The sequence below is a fragment of the Cupressus sempervirens genome, chromosome 8 (assembly GCF_028749045.1).
Source record: "Cupressus sempervirens isolate cs-2001-9-10 chromosome 8, ASM2874904v1, whole genome shotgun sequence".
In the NCBI taxonomy this organism is placed as follows: Eukaryota; Viridiplantae; Streptophyta; class Pinopsida; order Cupressales; family Cupressaceae; genus Cupressus; species Cupressus sempervirens.
In genome coordinates, this window is record NC_143125.1 from 213953359 (window position 1) to 213978895 (window position 25537).

A 25537-nucleotide genomic window follows, 5' to 3' on the forward strand; every position below is an offset into this window, starting at 1 on the left:
TTCAAGTGATATTTCACACCCTCAAATTGCATCAACTCTGAAGATACTACGTTCTCCACAGTCTGAATTCTTCTTAAACTTGTAGAAACCCTTGTTGCCACAACTTCAAGAAATTTCACAAGGCAAAGTTTTTAAGCAATTCTCATAACCTCCTCTTGAAGGAAGACAAGGTTTGTTTATAAGGACTCCTCAACTCCAGAATGAGTCTCCACGCTCAATGTGGGATAAAAGATATAATAATAACATAAAAAAATGTTATTACATTAAAACTTAGAAAACCCCTTTTAATTTTTCCATAAGCTTGGACCCACAATTAATTGAAACGATGGCCCCTTTTATGATATCATGACCCTCACTTAAGTTATATATTATAACTTAACAATATAGGCTCAAAACCAATAATGTTTATTTTAACTAAATAAACATTAATATCTCCATTATTACTCAACATTTTTGAATGTCATTTGGACTGGGAGCTAACATGATAGAACTGCATATGACCATACCCCTTTTCTAAAAATAGCAGGGGTCTATCTTTATAACTCCAAAACTGCTAAAAATAGCCTGACCAAGCCAAACTCAAAGGAAAACTCATCATAAACAAACTCTGGCAACCCAGAAGAGTACTCTGCTCTGGTCCTTGGAGGATCTCCACACCAAGGTGACCCTCTATCCAATCTTATTAGCCTACGAGGGTCTCTGATAGGCTAATCACCAGCTAAAGTGATGTCTCTAGCTAGAAGGGGACATCACAGTCCGCCCTCCTTGAAATTGCTTGTCCTCAAGCAATCTCAACTCTGGATGCTGTAAAATCTCCTCGCTCTCCCAAGTAGCATCCTCTACCGGAAAATCCTTCCACTTCACCAAATATTCTCGGATGGTACGTTTCCTCAAGTTCCTCTCTCTAAAATCAATGATAGCCTCCGGTATCAAAACAAGTTTTCCCTCATCATCCAGGGGTGGTAGTACTGTAGAAGGCACAATATGATGCCCTAGCGCCTTTTTGAGGCGTGACACATGAAAAACATTGTGCACCTTGCTCTCCGCCGGCAAGTCTAACTCATAAGCCACCTCTCCCACTTTCCTGATAATCCTAAATGGACCATAGTATCGTGGCTTGAGTTTCTCGGCACCACTCTTCTTGAGAGTGGATTGACGGTAAGGCTGCAACATAAGATACACCATGTCTCCAACCTCAAAAGTTCGCTCAATCCTCTTCTGATCTGCATACTGCTTTTGCTGATTTTGTGCCTTAGTTAGATTATCCTTGAGAGTCTTAACAAGGTCTTGACTCTCCTGTAACAAATCACCTGCACTGGGCACTCTACTGTCACTCAAAAGCAGATCCATAAAATTGGGTGCCTCATACCCATACAGGGCCATAAAGGGTGACATCTGAATAGACATGTGATAAGTGGTATTGTAGCAGTACTCACAAAGATAAATCCACTTTACCCATGCCCTCTGTTGCTCTGCTATATAATTTCTGAGATATCCCTCCACCCATTTGTTTACTATCTCTGTTTGACCATCTGTCTGAGGGTGGTAGCTAGTACTCGGAGTGAGCTCGGTCGCACACAACCTGAATAGCTCCTGCCAAAAGTGACTCATAAACCTACTGTCTCTGTCACTTACAATGCTCTGAGGTAAGGCATGTAATTTGAATATCTCTTTGAAGAACAACTCTGCCACCTGTGTACCAGTGTATGTAGCGGTGATCGGAAACAAGTGTGCAAACTTCGTAAGGCGATCCACAACCACATATATGCAGTCTCTGCCTTGGGCTCTAGGCAGTCCTGTGATGAAGTCCATAGAAAAACACTCCCACTTCCTATCAGGAATCGAAAGTGGCTGAAGTAAACTGGCTGGATAGGAGTGTTCTTGCTTATTCTGCTGGCAAGTGGGACACTCCCTAACATATTGAAGTACCTCTGCTTTGAGCCCTTTCCATGTGAATCGCTCTCTAATCTGTCGGTATGTCTTGTAGAAACTAGGATGTCCTGCCATAGGTGAATCATGAAAAGATTTCAAAACCACCCTCCTCAGTACTGATCCTGGGACCAAAAATATTTGTCCTTTGTAAATGATGAGCTCATTCACAAGGGTGTATCTGCTGTCCTGAATAGTCCCATCTATGAATCCAGCTGCCCAAGTGTCCTTTGCATACTCTGCAAGGATCAAGTGTCTCCAATCCTCCGATATGTCTGTCAGTAAGCTCAAATGGGGCCTACGTGATAAGGCATCAGCAACTACATTCTGTGTCCCCTTAAAATATGTAATGTCAAAGTCATAGGACTGTAACTTGCTCACCCACTTTTGCTGCCTATCATTGAGATCTCGCTGCCCCAAAAAGTGTCTTAGGCTATTATGGTCGGTTTTGATACAAAATTTGCTACCTACCAAATATTGCCTGAATTTGGCCAAAGCATGCATAATGGCTAACATCTCCTTATCATATATGCTGAAGCTCCGCTCTGGCCCTCTCAATTTCCTGGTCTCATAAGCAATAGGGTGCTTCTCCTGCATAAGCACCGCTCCAATGCCCTCTCCGGAAGCATCACAATGTAGCTCAAAAGGTTTGCTGAAATCTGGTAATGCTAATACTGGACAAGAAGTCATCAACCCCTTAAATTTCTCAAAACACTCTTGTGCTTCAAGAGTCCACAAGAAAGCTCCCTTTCTCATCAAATCTGTCAAGGGTGCCGCATGCCTGGAATATCCATTCACAAACCTTCTGTAGAAACCACATAGTCCTAGAAAGCCCCTCAACTGTGTAAGGTTCACCGGTGAAGGCCACTCCACAATGGCACGAATCTTTTCAGGATCCATGCACACGCCCTCTGCACTGATGATGTGACCCAAGTACAACAACTCTGTCATGCCCAAATCACACTTCGACTCCTTTGCATACAAGGATTCTCGGTCCAATATACCCAGCACCGTGTCCAGGTGAACCAAGTGCTCCTCCCAAGATCTACTATATACCAAGATATCATCGAAGAAGACAAGTACAAATCTCCTCAACTGAGGATGGAAAACCCTATTCATTGTTGCCTGAAAAGTAGCAGGTGCGTTAGTTAGCCCAAATGGCATAACTACAAACTCAAAATGGCCACAATGACATCTAAAGGCTGTCTTCTCAATATCCTGCTCTCTAACTCTGATCTGGTGATAACCTGATCTCAAATCTATCTTTGAGAAGAAGCAAGCTCCATGAAGCTCATCTATCAACTCATCGATCCTGGGAATGGGGTATCTGTTTTTAATCGTCTTCCTATTAAGCACTCTGTAATCAATGCACATCCTCAATGTCCCATCCTTCTTCTTTACTAACACCACTGAAGAAGCAAAAGGAGACTTACTTGGTCTAATGTGGCCCATAGCAAGTAACTCCTTTATGGTTTTCTCAATTTCATCCTTCAACCTCTTCGGATGCCTGTAAGGTGTAATCATGATGGGCTTAGCCCCCTCCTCTAACTCAATGATGTGCTCAATACCTCTGTCTGGTGGTCTACCTGGTGGAATGTCACTGAACACCTTAGAGTGTTTAACTCTAAGCTCCTGAATATTAGGAGGATATTCAATCTTATGCTGTCCCTCCTGTGATGGCATCAACATGCACTTTGCTGCCCACTCTACCTGATCATGTCGAATCAATCTAGCCATTCTACGAAAAGAGACCATCCTGAGATCACTGTCCCTGATTGCTTTAAGAATATGTGTCTTCCCATTCACTTTAAACCTCATCTCCATCTCCTTGAGGTTAAGAGTGAACTCACCAATATCGTGCAACCAACTCATCCCAAGAACTATATCTGTATCTCCCATAGGTACAACATAAAAATCTGCCTTAAAGTCATAATTATTAACTTTCAATGGGAGTCCAGTGATCCTACGATCACATTTGAGGACATAGCCATCCGCTACCCTCACTCTAATTCCACCAAACTCCTCTGTTTGTATGCCACGCTTCTCCACCATCCTAGCATCAATGAAATTATGAGTGGCACCTGTATCAACCAAGGTTATGACTCGCTGTCCAGCAAGTACTCCTCTCATCCGGAATGACCCTTCTTGCTTAATACTAGTGAGACGAGCTTCCCTAAGTTGCCCATCTCCTTCCCCATCCTTGGACTCCATTTTAGACAAGTTTTCAGCCTTGTCTTCCTCTTTTTCACCATCTATTTCCTCTATATCAGACTGCTGATCTGAATTATCTGATTCTGATTCTTCATAGTATGCCCACATAAATCTGTTAGCTTTTCCCTTTGGCCTAAGAGGAAAATCATGGTTTGTATCATAGGGTCCCTTACAGTAGAAACATAATTTTTTCTTCCTCAAATCGTTTAATGTTTCCTTGTCAAAAGGTGCTGGAATTTTATCTTTAGAATCATTTTTAAAATCAGTCCTCTCTGGTTTTTTATAAAATGGTTTGTTATCCTTACTAGAAGATGCTCCTTTGGACTGAAATTTGTTTGTTGGGACTGCATGTTCCATACTTCTTGCCTTTTTCATCGCTTCCTGTAAAGAAATAGGATCAAATGCCTTTATCCAACCTCTCAGTGGTTCGGATAGGCCCTCAATGAAAAGAACTATCAATCTATGCTCTGAAATGTTTGGCACCATGACCGCCAACCGCTGAAATTCACCAATGAAATACTCCAAGTTGCCTGTTTGTTTCAGCTGTGCTAAGTCCCGGAAGTAAATCTCTGGATCTTTTTTGTCAAATCTTTCAACCAACCTATCCACGAAGTCCTGGTATTCTGTCACTTGGTTATGTTGAAGTGTTACCATACCATGGTACCACCAATCATGTGCTATTCCCTCCAAATGCAAGGTGGCATATTTGATAGCTTCAATCTCTGTCATTGGCCTCAGTGCCAAAAATGTGTCAAGCTTATGAATCCAAGCTTGAGCTGTCATCTTACCACTCCCATCAAATGTAGGCATAGTAAGCTTGCCTATAGCCCTCTTCAGCTCACTATTTTGACCTCTAGGCCTCCTATCTTGTCTGAGTGACCTGTAATGCTCTCTCCTCTGATTTACAAAGCGTTCAAAGGTCATCCTCTCCCGAACCTGCGGAGCTAATAATTCCCATTCATCATTTGCAACCATGAGTGCATCTGCGAATATGGGGTCTCCTGTCGCTTCCTCTACCAGAGCTTCTTCTGGCTCCTCCGGAACAAATGTAGGGCATGTAGGCCTATCAACTGTTCTAGAATGGGTCCGTTGTGGTCTCTGATTACCTGTAGCACTCCTGTTATCTCCCTGTTCTCCCGGCTCCCCATTTTGTCTAACATGTGGGTTCATCCTTTCTACCATAGTAGTGAGTGCCTGTAATGCCTGTGCCATCTGCTGCTGCCCTGTAACCATAGCACGGTAGAATTCTCTGGTATCCTGATCATCATTATTCCTCCTGTTTCTAGGTGGACTACCATCATGCCTCTCTTCCATATTTCCTGTTTCCTGTAACTGTTCTCTTTCAATCAGAGCTCTCCTACGAGTATGGTACCTGTGTGGTCCAATTTCCGGTGGCTGCATATGACTCCCCAAACCCTCAGGATGGCAGGAATGAGGCTTTGATACCAATGTAAAAACCCCAAATAGGCTCTACGCTGATCACTGTTTGTTTCCCTGGGTGTAATAATTGTTTTTGAATGTTTTAAGCTATTTTTGGGGTTTTGAGTTGATGAAAAGAAAATACAAATATTGAAAACTAATCTACCTCAAATAATAACTCAAATCTGATCAAATTCATTTATTCAGATGGCTCCTAATGTTTGTACAATACTTATTGCTGGAGGCATACATTAAAAACATCATCATTAATAGTTGAAAAAAAACCTGATTTTTGTCTCCGATACGCAACCACGCTGCTGGTTGCTTCCTCCTTGGGCAGCGCCTATCAAAAACCGCAATATTAAATCTCTGATTCACTGTAGCGCTGTACTGTTCACAGCACTATAGCTGCTGTTATAACGCCTTCCAACCTGTAACAGATTCATCCAAATTCTTTCCTACTAAACACAATATTGACTCCAGAATGAAGTCAACTCACAGGCAAAATTCAAGTGATATTTCACACCCTCAAATTGCATCAACTCTGAAGATACTACGTTCTCCACAGTCTGAATTCTTCTTAAACTTGTAGAAACCCTTGTTGCCACAACTTCAAGAAATTTCACAAGGCAAATTTTTTAAGCAATTCTCATAACCTCCTCTTGAAGGAAGACAAGGTTTGTTTATAAGGACTCCTCAACTCCAGAATGAGTCTCCACGCTCAATGTGGGATAAAAGATATAATAATAACATAAAAAAATGTTATTACATTAAAACTTAGAAAACCCCTTTTAATTTTTCCATAAGCTTGGACCCACAATTAATTGAAACGATGGCCCCTTTTATGATATCATGACCCTCACTTAAGTTATATATTATAACTTAACAATATAGGCTCAAAACCAATAATGTTTATTTTAACTAAATAAACATTAATATCTCCATTATTACTCAACATTTTTGAATGTCGTTTGGACTGGGAGCTAACATGATAGAACTGCATATGACCATACCCCTTTTCTAAAAATAGCAGGGGTCTATCTTTATAACTCCAAAACTGCTAAAAATAGCCTGACCAAGCCAAACTCAAAGGAAAAATCATCATAGACAAACTCTGGCAACCCAGAAGAGTACTCTGCTCTGGTCCTTGGAGGATCTCCACACCAAGGTGACCCTCTATCCAATCTTATTAGCCTACGAGGGTCTCTGATAGGCTAATCACCAGCTAAAGTGATGTCTCTAGCTAGAAGGGGACATCACAAAGTCTCCCATATCATTCGCACAATACAACTCAACAAACAAGTCAATCGCACATTTAATTTGTCACTTGTATAGTCTAGAACATAAATACTCTAATAAACACACTAGTTGACTTCAATGAAAATGCAGTAACTCATCAAATGATCATAAAGCATAGGTCGTAACATCTTTTGAAGATGAAGCTTTCATTTTGGGTGCTCTTGCAATGTCGTTGATATGCAGAGGCTTTGCAACGTATGAATAACAAAGGATTGTCTATTGCATTTTTTGTAGGTGCCTCGATTGTTGTTGTGAGTGGTTTGGCATCCACAGTGAGTAGAGATGGCCCGATAGGATCTAGGTTGGGGATCGTCATGGGTGTTTCAAAGATGTTGACCAGTGAGAAGGGCACTGCTTGCCCAACGGTTGTGAAAGGCTCATTTTCTAAGATTCTAGTGGCTTCTGTGATTGATCCTAGTAATAATGGATCATCTTTTGCCCAAATTTTAAATACTAAAAGAGGTTTGGAGGATGCTTCCAAAAGGATTGAATCTAAACCTTTTATTATTAGATGCTCTATTTTGTTGAATCTTTATGAAGAAAAGATATCATATATTAAACAAAGGATAGCGTCTCCCATTGAGCATGATGTGATCTGTCGATTCAAGGGGTTCAGGCCATCACTCATGGGCCTTCATTCTTGGACAACAATGAACTGGGAACCTCATGTTACCAATTTAGTGCAAATCTACCCTTTGGCTAATTGATTCTTTATTGCAAGATTTTGAAATCCAGAGGATAGAAGGATCATTCTTTGTGATCACTTTTATATGTAGGTTAACCAATTTCCCTTAATGATCAAGCCCCGACATCATGGTTTGAATCCTTCTACTGAAGCTTTTTTGTAAGATGCCTATATGGATTTGCCTTCCTAGCCTCCCTCTACATCTCTTGATGGATCATGTTCTTGAGGAAGTAGGTGAATCTTTAGGAAATTTCTTAATGGTAGATTCAACCTTGTCTAATATGTTTCATTCTACCTTCGCTCAAATTCTTGTTGGCATTGATGCCTCCAAAGGTTTGTTGATAGAGATTAAAATTTGTACACTAAAGTTCTCTTGGATTCAAAATCAAAACTATGAAAGTCTTCCTTATAGATGTAGAAAATGTTACAAGTCACTTGGTGGGAAAGTGTGACACTTCCAGAGTTAAATCAAAGAGGCCCTCTTCGTGGTGGAAGGGAGCATCATCGAAACACTATACGGTTATAAAAATACAACCTAGGAAGAGGTTTATTTGAGATCACAAACATCTATTTGTTTCTTTAGATTCTTATCGATGGCCTTTTTGGAAAGGTGCATACATCTCTAAGTAGAATAAAACCGTGTCTTAAGATTTTAGTACCTTGGAGAGGAACCACACTGAAGATCTTGTCCCTTTCCAAGGGAAGAATATTTGTTCGATGCAAGTGGATCTATAGGAAAAAAATTGATTCAAGTGTGTTGGTCAATAAAAAAAGCCTTGATTAGTTGCTAAAGGATTCTCCTAGATTCCTAAGATTGACTACTATAAGACTTTTTAACCTATTGACAAATTCAATTCTATTAGACTTGTCTTTGCTATTGTTGTACCTTGTAGATGGGAACATTATAAGATGGATGTGAAGAGTTTTTTAATCTTTTTCCTTCAAGGAGTCCTTTAGGAGAAGATATAAATGAAGCAACCAAAAGGGTTTGTTTGAGATCATTCACTTTTTTTCACCTTCAAAAGTGTTTAAATGGCCTCAAATAGACCCTTCAAGCTTGGTATGCCAAGATTTCCTTCCATTTGATGTTTGAGATCACTCTTTTTCATTTGATCTGAATGTCTCCATTTTGTAGCAAGACGACTCTCACCCTTTTCATTTCATATGTTAATGAAGGGCAAGGGATGACCCACCCGAACTTGTTTATCATAGGAAGTAACCCATCCACCATTCGAGTAGTGAAAATTTTCCTTCATAATAATTTTTGGTGTCGAATTTCCACTAGAGTTTTCTCAATTCCTCTAGAGGAGAGTTAGATGTAAATCTCCATGTTAAGATTTGAACTTGCAATTGCATTGTAGCATGTTTGGTGAAGATTAATATATTGGTCTGATGCTTTGGATAGAGGTGTTTTTTAATATCTAAAAGAGTTTTCCATGCATACATTGGTGTTTCTCCTCTTCTGTGATTTTCTTTACCTTTGATACTTTCAATTGTTCAATTTACATCATGTGTTGATATCTTCTAGATTTGTATGTTGAATTACATTTCCTCAAGTGCTAATGTATCAAGAAATCAAGTATGTTTCTTATTCTTTGAGACAAGGTAATATGTGCCTGTATCAAGTTGTTGAACATCTTATTCAAAGTAAATAACATGTTGAAGGTGCATACTATTTCTTGAAGGTCAATATAGGATGCTCTCTTTACACTTTCAATTTGTATTAGAACTCAATTCCATGATTTGCATGTTCTTGAATGTGCATGGATGTTGTTTTCATGTAGTTGGATTGACTTTCATGCAAGGTGTGTTACATGTATTTACATGAATGCACATAAAATCATATTTGAGTTACATGTACTTGCATGAACATTCATGTTGACTACATATGTATGTATGAATATTAGAAATTTTGAAGACTTTTTTTTATATTCTTAGAAGAATATTTTTAATATTCTTTGAAGAATATTATTTAGATTAATTTTTAACTGAAGCAACCTTGCAAGAAAATATTAGAATCTATGATATTGTTCATTTAGAAGTAGTCAAGAAAGGGAAAGATAAAGAAAATTCTCATGTAATCAATTTAAAAGTTTGTGTGGGTAAAGCACAACATATAGATGGTCTACAGGCTTGGAAGTTTGTACCACACATCAAAATAATATCTAATAGTCATTCAAAATGGATTTCTTACAAATTGCATGACTATCATTGTCATCCATTTGTTCAAAAGTGGCAACTACCACAATCGCTTAGACTATTGCATTATAATGATCTATCATTTTTTAGGTAAACTTTTTGAGAGCATGATACAAGGAGAAACCATTATTTGGGCAGAACGAGAGAGAAAGGGAAAAAGGGCAAGCATACGTTAGGCCAAAACACTTTACAATCGATCATTGATTTACACTCATAGACACACGATAAAGTTTTTCTTAAATAAGGAGTTTAGGTCTTTTGTTGCTTTGACTTTGAGGAAGCCTTTTACATGATACCTAGAAGCAAACAATGGAGTAGAATGGAAGAATTGGGAATTCTAGAGAAATATAAGGTTGTTTGCATGTTCTATAACCAACTTTTGACCAAATTTCAAGGTTTTCTCTTGTAGACTTTCATGCTCATCTGTTGGTTGGCTAACCATGGGTCCCCTAGACTATTTGGATCTAGTCTTCATTGAAAATGTGTATTCATTCATAATTTTCCCACGTGAAAAAATTAGTGTCCTTTGTGACTAAATAGATCAATTTTTAATAGCTTTATCATAAATAGAGAAAGTTGGATGTTCAAGATTCAACCTACCTTTATTGCTTGCTAATATGTTAAAAGGACTCCCTCACTAAATATATTGTGGGTGAATATGACGCTTATGTTCGAAACTTTGTATAGGAGACTTTGCATATATGTTTCTCAAGTAATTTTGTAATAAAATTACATTTCGAAACGATTTCACATAACAAAATAATAAGGACATAATAGTGAGTATTGGATGGTATTGAAGTTGATCGTGGTGAGAGATGTCAGTGCTCAAGGAAATGAGAGCTTTTGACCTTGGATTGTGACTGGAACTATTAATAGTGAGATCACAATACAAGGACCTCAACCCTATTTAAAAGTTCAAAAATACCACCTCAATGAAGTTTTGAACCTTGATGGCGAGAACACCACCACAACTTAACCATCACACCATACCACTAAGAATCTATGTTTTCAAGGACAGGGATGTGTTGGGGAACAAGGACGTGTTTGCAGTACAAGTATGACTCAATGCCAAAATTTAGGGGATAAAACGTCAAGGGACAACTCGTAAAAAAATACAAGAATTTTTATATAAACAAAGAATTCAAATATGCATATCCTAGATCCAAAGAATGGACACACTAAAAAAGAGTGTCCAACCCTTAGTAATTTGCAAAACCCTATTTTTGACAGTAATGTCAACCCTAATTCTAAGGAAGGTGTTAAGTTGGGCCAGACCAAAATGGAAGATATTAATGTAAATAATTCTTCTAGGGTCGTTGAAATGGGTGCTAAAAAGGATTCTCTCAAAGATCCTAATGAAACCATGACTAACGATGCAATTAAGGAGACAATTAATAGTGGTAAATATATTAGCCTAAATAACCCTTTGTCTGAAGATGATGTTGAAGTGATGCCAACCTCAAGTATTGGTATCTCCAATACTCTAACTTATTGTCAACCAAGTTCTAGAATTGAAGAGGTTAATGTTGAGGTTAATAAAAAATCTTCACTCCCCCCCAAGCTTGATGTTGAACAACTTGCTCTTAACACCATTATGAAAGATATGAGAATACTAGGAGGACCTCCAATGGACCCTAGAATAGAGATAAGGAACTGACTGGGACCCTAAAATCAGGTGTTGTTCAAAAAACAATAGTAACACGATAGATTCAATGAATGAGAATCCATTTACTAAAGTCACTAATAAAACCTCTAAGAAAAAGAGGAAAATGATTGAGAGATGGTCTCTTTCTAATGATAGGAAATCAAGTAAAGATATTCCATATTGTTTTAATAGATTGTATAATAATTCTAAATCTCAACAATCTAAATGATGCACATACACAATTGGAACGTGAGAGGTCTTGAGATGTTTGATATAAAATATATGGTTAGAAACAGGTGCAACAATCTCATATCACAAGACATCATATGCCCACAAGAAATTAAGATTGTTGGTTTCCAAGCATATACCATTTTGAAATTTATATGGAACCAATCTATTGGTTTTTACTCTAATCATCCTACTAATAAAGGAGGCACTACTATTTTTGTTGGACCACAATGGATTGAGAAGGTTATTTCAAATGGATCCTCCTCTCATCATAAATCCCTGTGGGTTATTTTTCAGCAGAATATTTATGTTCCTAATAACTATAGGGACCGTGCAACCTTATGGGAATGGTTGTCTAATGGTCTACCTAAAGCACATTGGATTTTTGTTGGGGACTTCAACATGGTGCAAAATAAAGAGCATAAAAGTGGGGTATGTTCATTGCTAGAATGGAAATGAACTTTTTTTGGGTCTAATTTGAAGAGGAAATTCAGGATCAATGACCCTTTAGCCCTTGAGAAGGGATCTTTCTAAGATATTTGGTTTACATGGTGCAATAATTAATCTGGACATCAAAGAGTTTATTGTTGATTGGACAAGATCTATGCAAAAGATTCCATATACTCTGTTGAAAAACAAGATAGGCATGCCCCTATTTGTGTCTCTCCTTCTGTTTCAGATCACGCCCAATTTATGCTAATGTCTATGTGGAAATTTATACAGATGATAGTTGTAGAAAAAGAAAAAAGTAAGTTTTAAACTCAATACTTCCTTGCTTAGTGATGAAGAGAATGATGATTCCGTTAGAATGATAACTAGTTTTTGTAAACTTTGTAATCAAGGGTTGAGACTTAAGGATGTGTGGAACTTACTAGTTGAGTCTTGTAGGAAATTATACCAAATTATTGGCAAGAAAAAGGTTATTGATAGAATTGATGAGGAACAAATACTACATAGCACTTTGAATACACCACAACTTAAGGATTTTGATTCTCAATTGGAGGAGAGACTAGTTTGGATAAAATGCCAACTAAGGAGAATTCAACAGTACAAGATAAAAGTAAAAAAATCAAAGCTAGGATGAATTGGATGAAGGATGGAGACAAAGGTACCAAGTACTTCTTTAATATTATAAGGGCCAAGCATAAAAGAGAATTGATTGAGGGTATTCAAATTAGTGGTGATCTATCTAATGATCCAAGTTGCATTAACGAATCTTTTTTTAGTTTCTACAAGGATTTATTTACATCAAAATTTGATGAGGTTAACAAATCTAATCTTGAGAAATGTCTCAAGCTTATTCTCAAATAGATTTCAAATAGTGAGGCTATGAAGCTTGAAATTTTTATATCACTCGAGGAGATAGAGACCGCAATACTCTCTTTAGCAAATGATAAATCACCTAGCTCTAATGGCCTCCCAACTGATTTCTACAAACATAATATGGAGTGGATTAGTCCTAAACCCCTGGAATTGTATGAAGATGCTTTAAATCAAGGCTCACTAGGTGTTGACATTAACATTGGGGTTATCAAGCTATTACCTAAGGGTGGTGATAAGTTACAAGTCAAGAACTGCAGACCCATATGATTTTATCTTATAAGATTGTGGCTAAAGTGATGCCTAGGATAATAGGGGTTCTTAATGAATTTATATCACCAACTCAAAGAGGCTTCATTAAAGGGAGATTCATTCTTGAAAATATGATAACAAGTTGGGAAGCAATGCACTGGGCTAATAATGATGGTCAAAATGCTGTGATGGTTTTGCTAGACTTTGAAAAGGCCTATGACATAATTGAATGACCCTTTGTAATGGCTATGTAGCAAGATTTTTCCTCCCTACTTCTATAAATGGATTGGTATTCTTATGTTTGGTCTCTGGGGCTAAAGTGGCTTCCCACAAATCCTCCATCATTGGATGGTCTCCCCCATCCCTCGGGGAGTGGAGGGTGAGTAAAGGGTGATAGTGGTGTGGGCCAAATGATATTGCTAGGTATTTGGGAATCCCATTTTCTATTGAACCATCACTCAAAGATATGTGGACATGGCTCTTCTCCAAAATTGAAAAGAAATATTTGAAATGGCAAACATGTATTCTTTCATTAGTAGGGAGAGTGCAAGTGGTCCAAAAAGTTTTATCTTCTCACCATATTTATCTTCTACATGGTTGTTTGTCAACCATCAAACCAATAGCTTGGAAAGGATTATGTGAGACTTCTTGTGGTCTAATGGGTTAGGAAACAAGAAGAGGCATTGTGTCAAATGGGAATGGCATTGTTTACCTAAGAACAAGGGTGGAGTGGACATTAAAGATCTGAAAGCTTGGGGTATGGCATTGGTATCTAAATGGACCATTCAAGCCCTCTCAAGTGAGGAACCAAGGAAGGTTTTGGTTAGAAATAGCATCTCTAGATCAAGAATAAAAAAGGTAAAAGTTGGATCAATGTTCCTCTATATGATAAGATGTTTGGGAACTTTTTGTTATCCATATTTGGATCCAGTGATGGTTCTCCTACTTATTCTATTTTGGATAGTTTATTTGATGAGGAGTTGAAGCTAATGGTAAACCACTTGCATTAACCCAAAGTTGTTATGTTAAAAATTGGTATAAATGTGGCATCTTTTTAGTTAAAGATATTGTGGTTGACAATAGGTTAGGGTATTGGGATGGAATCTCAGCTAAATATCACATCAAAAAAATACTTACTATATTATTGATAAAGTTTGGAGTAACCTTTTGTCTAGACATACTATGAACACTAATTAGTTCTTGCAATGGATCAAATGGAAAGATGACACTCAATTTAGTAAGGATTCTACTAAGCAGATATACAATATGCTTAAGGGAGATTGTTCATTTTTTGACAAACTGAACCATGGTTAGGGGTTGGGGTATTTGGTTTCTAAGTGACAATTTATTTTAACTTTTTCTAGCACTCTCCTTGTGAACCAAAAAATCTTGCTTTAGATGGTTATTGCTTTTGAGAAAAAGTTGTAACACTTTGCCTTGTAGTCCTATCATGTGTGGTGTGTGTTATGTTCCAAAATTTTTTGAGCATTTATTTGTTGATTGTGTTTATGCTCATGGTGTCCGGTCCATTTTCTTTGGGTAACCCATTATTTGGAGTAGTAGAACCGGTCTATAATGGAGTGAAATCTTAGTTGGTCTTGTGGAATTCTTTGATCTTAATGCTAATACTTTTTGGTCTATTTCAACTTGTGAAATTCTATGGTTCCCTTGGAAGGAGCAAAATGTAGAGATTTTTCAAAACAGAGGAGACAACTTGCTAAGTTTTGATGTAAACTTGTAAATTTTCAAATCATGTCACAGGTTGCTGTTGCTCTAGAAATTCCAGAGATAGTTTCATGGTGTTGATGCTGATGTAGGAGGTTCAAATATTGATCCATGAGGAAGACCTAGTTTCATGCCAATACTTCTCTACTCACAAGGATATGCTCAATCGAAGAGAACTTGATAACTTGAACTAGTTCATCAAAGGTTTAAGCATTGAAGATAGATTTGCTGATACCAACAAAGTGGCTCATGTTCAAACAGTACTTGGACATATGGCTTAGGATGGATGACAGGCAATTACCAAATGTTTGGAAGGCTACCTCTCTCAAGCAAATTTCAACTCTTTTTGTATTAACAGATATACTAGATTGTAGGTTACTTCAGGTTGTATTTAAATGTAATCAATAGGTAGCTACTCAAGTGCTACCCAGGTGTCTCTCAGAGTTTTTGCTCTTTTGAGGATGCAAATTTAAACTGTAACTCTGATATTTTCTAAAACAGTGATGTAACCCATATATTTTAACTATATTAATATAAAAATATGCATATCACAGCATTTATAAATTATTCACCTCATATATTTTAGAAGTTTGATACATCGCAAATTAACAAAATTCAAATACTTTCATTGTAAAAATATGGCGTACATATCGCATATAAAGGCTCCAAGTTTCATACATGAAATGAAATTAAATAAACATTCTATTACAACTAAAATACTGAAGTGCAAACAACATAAAAGTCCAATTCCATAATCCATTGTGAATAATAATTTTAAAATGCAAATACTATAACTTAACTACTAAACAATAAACATAGAAGTTTGCAAGTAATGTGTAGTTCTCCATAATCACAGTAAAAATATGGTGTACATATAACATATATGCCCAAAGGTTCCAAGTTTCATGCATGAAATGACATTAAATAAACACAATAACATAGAAGTCCAATTCCATAATCCACTGTGAATAATAATATTAAAATGTAAATACTATAACTTAACTACTAAACAATAAACATTGCAGTAATGTGTAGCTCTGCATAATCAGAAGATGATGTGTCTAAAGTGTCTATATTTGATGCCATACCCTCCTCTTTCAACTATTGTTCACTCCTTGGCCAGCTGCTCCTCTTGCTGCTCTTCTCCTTTGCGAATGTGAAAATGAATTTATTTTTCACTTTCTAGTTATTTTATGCTTAGATTAGGCTTTGGTATTGTTAAATAGGGTTATTGCTGAATAGGGTTTGCGTATCTTTGACAACCAGCCAGCCTTTTTTCCATATTTAAAATGTCCTTTTTTTTAACACTGACAGTCCAAGAATGGGTTGAGCCATATGAGACGACCAGAGGTCCCTGGGACAACTAAGGACAGCCCTGAGACTAGCACAGACCTTCTGGCTGTCCCTAGCCATCCCAGGGATTTCTAGCCGCTCCCCCATACTCCCTTTTTCCAAAAAAACAAATTTGAGTACTCCCTGTGTCCCCATACCATCCACGGGACATGCAGAGGAAATTTGGCAGGGAATGTGTCCCCATGGAGCATAGCTAACAATCCAATAACTGACTTATTCCCTCACCGTCACAGATTATTTCAGCACAGGTCAACTTCCCGAAATTGAATAATCATAGTTTTGTTCTGCCCAACATACTGACCATTTCCCAGGGGCAACAAATGTTCAGAAGGCTTCCCTCTACGGATGTTTTGCCCAGAGATGACCTGTGGACTGAAGAAGACAAGCAAATTGAAGAAGCATGTACGAGAAATAAAGTATGAATTAGACTGACTAAGATAAGATAATGAAGGACTTGCCAAATTAGTAACTCAGAAAGCTTGCAAGCTTATTTCCATGGGAGATCAGAGATACTGCTTTGGTTGCTCAGAATCCTTGCAACCAGTGTTGGACTAATAAAAACTTACTGCAGAAATTTTTTATTTGATTGTTAAGCTGCAGTTCAGGCTAACAATAAAAGCTCTAAGGAATGCATTCAATCAAATAAAAAATTATCTTATGTGCATACGTCCAAGTAGATTGTGCACAGAGATTTCACCATCATATTGATGAGAAATTTGAATCTCCCCATGCAACTGTTTATATTTAAGTGAACTATTTACCGAGCTCCTGCAATTTACAGGGACTGACTTTGGGAGTTTGCAAGCTCAAACAATAGAGGCTTCATCAAATTTAAAAAATTAAATAGATTGTGCAAAGAAATTTTACCGCTATATTGACTAGAATTTGGGCCTCCTAATGCTCTTATCTAAACTGATTTTGTTTACCCTGTCTACAAACAACTAACTAGCCCCTGCAATTTCCTGAGGCTGAATTTGGCAACTCATAAGCTCACAGAAGATAGCCTATCAGGTAACTGCTTCAATTATTTACATTTTAAAATTTTGTCATGCTTGAATCCACAAACCACCAAAGAAATCTAACTTAACTAGTTTCATAACTAGGAAACCAGAATTTCAGGGGCAATCAGGAATTTAGTACAGATATGAGCATGTGTATTTCACATACAAAAAAATACCCGCTTGCAAATATTCAATGCATACAATAGCGCAGCATTACTCTAAATGTTCCTGAATAGATCTTAAGCTTACAGGCTCGTGAAATTTTATTTATTTTATAAATAACATATGATAAAACCATAAAGCACAGTGAACAAAACTGGCAAGCATTTAAATTTTAGCCAGAAATAGATGCACTTTTCTAATTTAAGTTTTATGTGTGGACCATTAGCTGCTTCGAGGACCAACTTAGTAACAATCAACTCTGTCAAAGAAGAGCCTAGAACACAGAGATCACCAGTAACACTTAACAAATGACACAAACATCTTTATCCTTCATATTCTGCTGCTGTTCAGAAATATTCAACAATTTTGGTGCTATAGTACACCGTACCAAAAAATTAGACCAAATGGTTATCTTCACCATTACTTTTAATTAACCAAGCATTAGCCCACTAGTAAGCCTTCTCCCAGTCATCTACCTCAGACCCCTCCTTTTGAATTTTCTGAGCAGAAACTTCACTACAACCCTCAATTATGGAAGGCTCACAAGTCAACAGCGACTCTATTTGTGCAGAATTTGTACGTCCTTCACTCTCTTTCTCAAGGGCTCCCCATGGATTTTTCGAAGCAATAATGGGATTTCTGTTTAACTGCCATACTGAATTGGATGCTTCAGTAGTTGACCAATCCTCACCCCATGAATCCTCCATCCATGCAGATTCCTGTACCTTCTTTTTCCATGCATTTTCTTTCTCTGCATTCCCCACTTCTTTAGCTCCCCAAGCACTGCAGCTGGGCAATCCACCATTTTGGGGGACTAAAACAGCACCCCGATATGCAGTTGCATGGTCTACACGTCTCCTAGCCGTTGCAGCCCTTGCCACATCTGTAAATATGGCTAGCGCATTCTTGTCATTCAGCCAAACAAGTTCACACTCCCCACCAAATCTTAGAATCAGTGAGCTTACACTGACATCTGTTTGTAAATCAAATAAGGCAAGTACAAGCCTTGGATCCATGTCCACCAATGAATTGAAAATGGGCGGTTGCACCTGCCCCGTGGTTTGCAATGGACCTTTAAGTAACAGGTTGCGTGCAGGGGCTCTTGACTTTTGTGTGGCCTGTACAATTAAAAAGCGTCTTGGTTCCCATCCAGCGCTAAATACAGAAAGGTTCCACCTTCCTGCAAGTAGCCTCAATATGTCCCTCTTCTCCTTCGGCACGGCACTGAAAATGTGGACACGAATAGTATTTGTGTTTATTTTTGTCCTTCCCAGAACTAAGTACTTAAACCTGTCCTCAACAGCTGAGACCCATTGAGGCTCTCTCCTAATCAAGTCAGCAAGCATTTCTGACGTTGCTACATTTACCCCTGGCAGATCAACTGTTGTTGAAATGTCAAAGGCATTTGCTAGAGTCTTCTTCCTCTCCAACTTCACACATTCATCATCACATGAAAGCTTTCTCTGTCCCATGGGAACTCTGGTTAGATGGGACTCTATTGGCTGAAGGGGAGCAGGCAATTTGTGATAAATAGAAGCTTCAAAGACTGGATCAGCTCTGATATTGTTACCTCCGGCATCACATGGGACTTGAGCAGTCAACCGACCACATGAGCAAGTAATAGTCACTGGAAATGTGCATCTGGTATCAGGGCAAGGGCTAGATGGGTGACATGGAGAACTACAAGTGTGTTTGCAATCTCTACGAGAAGCTCCACAAGTTTGTCCACATGAGATTCTGGTCTTAGATGATGAACTTTCTGTAGAAATTGTGTCACAGGGTGGTATATGGCATGTCCTGGTACAAGCATGCATTCCACATTGCCTTGTTTTACCACAAAGTTTGTTACATTTTATTTCTCGTGAACCACATGGAACATTTCCAAGGACTACATGACTTCCTACACATCCTTTTTTAACACTCACCGTGCAAGGAGGGCACTCTCCAAGATGGCAATTATGAGTTGCAGGATGTCCGCATGGCTGGGGAAGGGAGCAAGGATATGGGCATGAAGGAATAGGTGTCCCACATGGTACTGGAGGAGGAATCGACGTCTTCCCACATGCACAAGACAGATCAGTAAAAATAGTTTCAAGACATGGAGGACAGTGGCCACTATGGCAAAGTTCCTGGCAGTAATGTTGACCACATCTCATCTTTTTCCCACAATGCATAAGACATAAATGTGGATCCCAGTCCCCTGTATGGATATCAGACTCGCCTCGATGTGACAGAGGGCAGCATTTCTCATTGCATCTGTGTCTACCACAGTTTTTCTTCTGTCCACAAACCTTTTCACACAAAAATTCCTTCTTGTCATCTGTGACTGACGTAGTTTTCCAGCAACTTACTTTCCTAGAAGAAGATCCACATCGACACTTCTGATCCACAGAAACCAGACAAGGTGGGCAGATGCCCTGGTGACAAGAACTTAAGCACATGTGTTTCCCACAAGGAAGAAGCTTTTCACATACTTCTGAGCATGTTGGCACAGGGTCCAGGCAACTCTTTCTTTGATTGAGCATTTGTGTTTTACCACAAGGGCATGTTTTTAACTTCTCGGGTAGTAAATCACATTGTTCACATTCTCCTGGATGACATCCCAAGCTGCAATAGTGATTTTGACAGGAAAGCATCTTCATACAAAGACTCTCACATGCATATACACCACTTTCCCACTCTACTTCACCACGTATCTCCAAATCCCCACAAAGAATCATCTGCTCTTTTTTCCCACAAAAGCAAGAGGCATTTATCAAAAAAGTGCATGAATCACAAGGACCCTCATGACATATTTTATCACAACGATGTCGACCACAGGTAAGAAGCTTCTCACACGCTTGTCCACATGATTCCGCTGATTTCTGATCAGAACATCTCCTTGTAATGGTTTTTTTCCCACATGGGCATCGCTGAGGTGCAGCCATTGCTGTGCAAGGAGGACATGGGCCTGGGTGACATTGGAGTGTGCAACTATGAGGGCAGCGAGACATTTCCTTCCCTTTATCAAGTGACTTTCCACATGGCTCTCCACATGAGTGAGGAGTCAAATAGAAATCCTTGGAAGGGTTTTGCATTTTCCCGCAGAAACAATAATACTGAAGGTCCTCTGGTCTTGAATACTGCACTGATTGACAACCTGGACATCTCCAATTTGAACTCTGGCTTTGCCCAGCAGACAAATCTGTGGAAGTTGGTGCTCGTGCCCACTTCCTTACGCAATGAAGGTGAAAGAGTGCATAGCAGCTATTACAAGACCATATTGCCGCTGATCTTTGCACCATCTCATAGCAAATCATGCATTCCACCTTACTTTTATGAAGCTTCTGTTCAATCTCCTGCACAAGATTTGGCAAGTTTGGTCTCTCCAAATGAATAGCCTCCTCACCTTCCTGCTTCAATAGCGGCCGAGCATAGGCCACTGACGATGGAGCATGGTATCTCCAATCCTGGCTGCTCCTTCTGTTCATACGTCCAACATCTTCCATCTCTGATCTCTTATGATCTATAGATAGCAAAGGATGCTTCCCGTCATTCAAGGGAAGCATTAAATCCTGAGATAATAAATTCTTTCCAGACTTGGATGCTCCATTTTCTTTACCACTACAGTAATTATCGTTTCTTTCAGTGCTCCATAAGCCAAGATCTTCCATTTGTCCTCTCTGCTGCTGCATAAGATGTGAAGATTTTATTTTGTTGGACGGGTGAATCATATCTTTATTTGTAGAGTCTTGTCTGCTGGTGGATGGCTCATTATCCTTTTCAATCCATTGAGCATTTTTGCCAGAAACCCCAGCACTACGATGTTTTATTTCCTGTCTTTGCTGCTGCGTCAATTGTGAATGCTTTTTCCCATTGAATGAAGCAACTGAATTTTCGTTTGTAGAATTTGAACCGTGGTTGGATGCCTCACTATAGTTGTCACTATGATCATTGGCATTCCTGTCAATAGTAGTTATCCCAGCAATTTCCACGCCATTCTGCTTATCGCTGGAAGCCTCAATCCTTCTATAGAGATTATTTTTGTCGAAATGTTTCCTGCTTTGCCATCTTCCTGATCTGTGGTGCTGATTTTCCATATGCGATTGCGCCGTACTCCTCACAGAACTGGTTTCAGCCAATTGTAAATGTTGGCTCGGAGAGCTGACAGAATTCCCACCGACAATTTGCTTACCAGCCGGCAAACGGCTAGGCTTTTTAGTCCTCTCAACCTCTTGTGAACCCACTAGATGGTGCCGCCCGAAACCCTGAACCGGATTCCTGATATCTGGACTGCCATTCGAAGCATTCCAGTTAAAACCTGTGTCTCCATACAAGTTGTGATTGGAGCTCTGATGAAGATTCGCATTACTTTTGGAAATGGAATCAATGTCTGAACTAAAAGTGGGGTTCGGATTTGTATAAGGATAGGTATCACCAATGCAATCGAGGTTAGAATTTTTAGCAGGTTTTGGATTAGAAATAGGTTTTTCTCTACCTCCACTCCTGGGTTTGGCAAGAGAATTTGGATTGGGGATCAGATTAGGGTTTCCTCTGCCTCTAGGAATCCATACCCTGCGCCCATTATTTCCATTCGCGTTTTGCCTACCATTGTTAATAGTTAATTCTACATCCTCTCCGCTAACACCCATTTCCATATCAATTAAAAACCCACAACTTGTACTAGTGAAATGTGGGGGTTTGATTTACACAAAACTCTGTTCAGAGAATCCAAACAATCAATATACGGTGATTTCTGATCACAAATAAAGACAACAAAAAACTAGAGTCAATATGATGTACCTTTCAGAGTTCGAGAAAATATGACCGATTCTCAAATGCAGCGAGTCCCCTCCAAGCAAAAGCGGTATACCAAATGAATACAGGTCGAAAGAATTAGGCAGGGGGAGGAATGGAGCATGCAAAAGCGGGATACCAAATGAATACAAGTCGAAAGAATTAGGCAAGGGGAGGAATTGAGCATAAGCTTCCTACAGGGAAGACAATTTATAGTGAAAATCCGTAGCCGACAGTGTTGAATTTTGCGTGAGATAAATTATCTGATATTTATATTTATTTTTCTCGTGTTGAATATTAGGAGTATACTTTTTGGCCAAGCAACCTAGCTAGGGTCTCATGGGCACCCGCTTCCATAAAAATAGTGCAGTGCCAATAAGATTTTTAAGGAATATTTAAAGGAAGCGGTCACATGAATTATATATTGAATCCTCTTTAAAAAATGTGCTCCTAAAATAAAGGAATCTAGTTGTCTCATAAACTTAAAAAATAAAGAGATTATTTCATTTTGGTGGGAACATGAAGAGCTTTATGACAAATGGCAAAATCTTTCCCTAAGCTGGTGGGGCAAAATCCAACCCCACCCCATTTTCACGCGAGTGGATACGGGGCAACATATATGCACCCCTCCTAAGTGTTAAATAGTTGAACTCTTTTATACTTCCATTGAATAATGGTGCATATATGTTGCCCCGTATACAGTGCCCATTTTCACCCCCTTAAATTAAGAGGGCTAAAAAGTCAGGGCTCCTATTTTATAGGAAAAGATTCTCAATAAACCTTTAGCCCCCTTGAAGAGTTATCATGGGGTCAAGAGGGCTAAAATGTCGGGGCTCCTATTTTATAGGAAAAAAATCTCAATAAACCTTTAGCCCCCCTTGAAAAGTTATCATGGGGTCACCCGCTCCACAAAAATAGAGCCTAGGCCCCTCCCATGGGACCCTTTCCTTATTAAGACTAATTTATAAGGAAAGAAAAAGTATACTCTAGATCTTCAATTTAAAGAGTTTGATAGGATTTTGCATTTTTCAACCTTATTTTTCGAGGGTTCATTTGTGATATTCAATTGTATCAACTAGTGAAAAGTTATTTGATGATATTTTATTTTTGATTTTATGATAGAATAGTTATACAAATTTCTTAGCAAATATTTGTAGCATGTACATAATATGATTTATAGCAACAAATTAGATAAATTCAAATATCATCTAATGTAAACAAAGTAATTGGATTTCTTATTGAAAGTTGAAATGGATTTACAAAATTTGAAGTTAGGTAATTGACTTCTCAACACAAAATTAATTTCTCTTGTTATATTTTTAGACTTGAGGAAAAACTACAAAGTTATCCCCACGATAAAAAAACTCTCTACCCACACACTTAGCCACACCTAAAAAAAAAAATTCACCCCACCCTCTAAAAACAGCTTCCAAAGCAAAAATAAAATAAAATTGCAGTCCACATCTCCCTACATTATTTTTTTAAATGAAATGAGATTTTTCTAAACTTAGAGCCTTGTGGGAGCCTATTCTCAAATATAAGCATTCCTTTATTAATGTACTCCATCCCAAACATAGCAATCAATTTCTAATGTACAAGTGAGAAAGATTAATTTAAAAAAAAATTGAGTTGAAGCTTCCACATGGATGTCAGTGCATCAAACTCCCAAACAAGAAAGCAAAGTGACCCTATCACTTCTCAAGAGGAAAACTAAGGCCTTTCGCTTCAACTTTATATAACTAATATGAGTGTTCAATAGGTATGTCAAGCCATTTTACTAGTTTTTTAAGCATTACTTATTTTCAATAGTCTTACTCACCCTAATACCCAAGATAAGCCCTAATTTGCACCTATCTGAAGTGGGTTTTGGATTGCTCAATTGTGCCTTTATGACATCTCCTTGAAGCTTGCTTTCATAATGCTTTTAGAATTCCAAAGCATAAGAAATAGGAGATATATTAAGTCCATTAGGTAACTCCAGCTCATAAAGATTATTTGAATCATGCTTGTACAATCGTACGCAAACCAAATCTCTTCATTTTAAGCCTATTGTAAGCACCCATTGGAAATATTTCCTTCACTAAATGATCCATAGCATCATCTTTACTATGAAATTCATCTTTAAATCAGCCTTAGAATTATGCTTAAAAATTATTATATCAATGTGTTTTCCTACGTCGTCAATTATGCTCTTCATTTGTTCAACAAACTTCTTCATATTTGCACTTCTTTTCTCACTTCTCTCCATCTTTTTTTAAATCCAAAACATCATTTGGGTTGATGCCATAACAATCTAAAATGATGTTTTACCTATGGTTCTACTTATAGATTTGTTATATGCAAACTTAGTTTGAGGTAGAGTCAAATCCTACCCTTTGGATTGTCACCATCTAAGCCTCTTAGCAGATTGCCCAAGCTCAACTTTAGAACTTCAATTTGTCCATCTATTTGTGGATGGTATGTTTAACAAAATGTTAGACTAGTTTTTATCATCTTCCATAACATTCACCAAGTAGACAACAAACTTTGTGTCATTATCTAAAATTATGCTCTTTGGTAGACCATAATACCTCATAATTTATCTACAAATAATTATAAAATGTGAACAACATCATTAGTTTTTTACATGGGATAAAATGAGGCATCTTGGAGAATATATCTATCACCACATGTATAGATTCATAACCCCATTGTCTCCTTAGAAAACCAAGAACAAAATACATACTAATGTTTGGCCATGACCTATCAAGTACAAGTGATTTGATTTATATAAACTAGTGCTTTAGCTGACATCTTTTTACACTTAACACGTCTTACATTGTTGAACATATTTCTTTATTTGAATCCAATAAAGCTTTTCTCCAAAAAGTGTTCTGGTCTAAGATCAAAACCAAAATGTTTAACAAGTCCTCCACTATGTTTTCTTTGATCAAATTCAATCTCATAAAAATTCTAGAAATGTATACATGATTACCTTTGAACAACATAACATCTTTGATAAAATAATCCATTCACCATGTTTTATTTTCCAAAATTGGCTCTTTTCAAGTCTTCCATGTGTCTCTAAAATTGGGATCTTCTTCATATAGCTCTTATAGTTTGTTAAAGCCAATAACTTCAACTTGCATTTCAATCAAAAATTTGTGTCTCCTACTTAAAGCATTCGCAACCTTAATGTAATTCCTACTTCTATACTTCAAAAGAAATGTATAACTTTATAAGAACTCTAGCTATTTAATATGCCTTTGGCTTAAAGTCTCTTAACTTCTTAAGTATTGAAGTGCTTGATGATCAATAAACAAAAAAACTTCGTAGACAAGAAACAATGTCTTA

The 25537-nt window shown here is 37.9% G+C and overlaps 1 pseudogene across 1 annotated transcript; it reads right to left on the reverse strand.

Annotated features, from left to right (window-relative positions):
* Window positions 1-17516: 17516 nt before the first annotated feature.
* Window positions 17517-22389, reverse strand: LOC149542264 (NF-X1-type zinc finger protein NFXL1 pseudogene; annotated as a pseudogene). Its single transcript, XR_016355445.1, has 2 exons — window positions 22211-22389; window positions 17517-22125 (listed from the first exon to the last, which is right to left on the reverse strand). The product of XR_016355445.1 is annotated as an NF-X1-type zinc finger protein NFXL1 pseudogene (transcript).
* Window positions 22390-25537: the final 3148 nt, after the last annotated feature.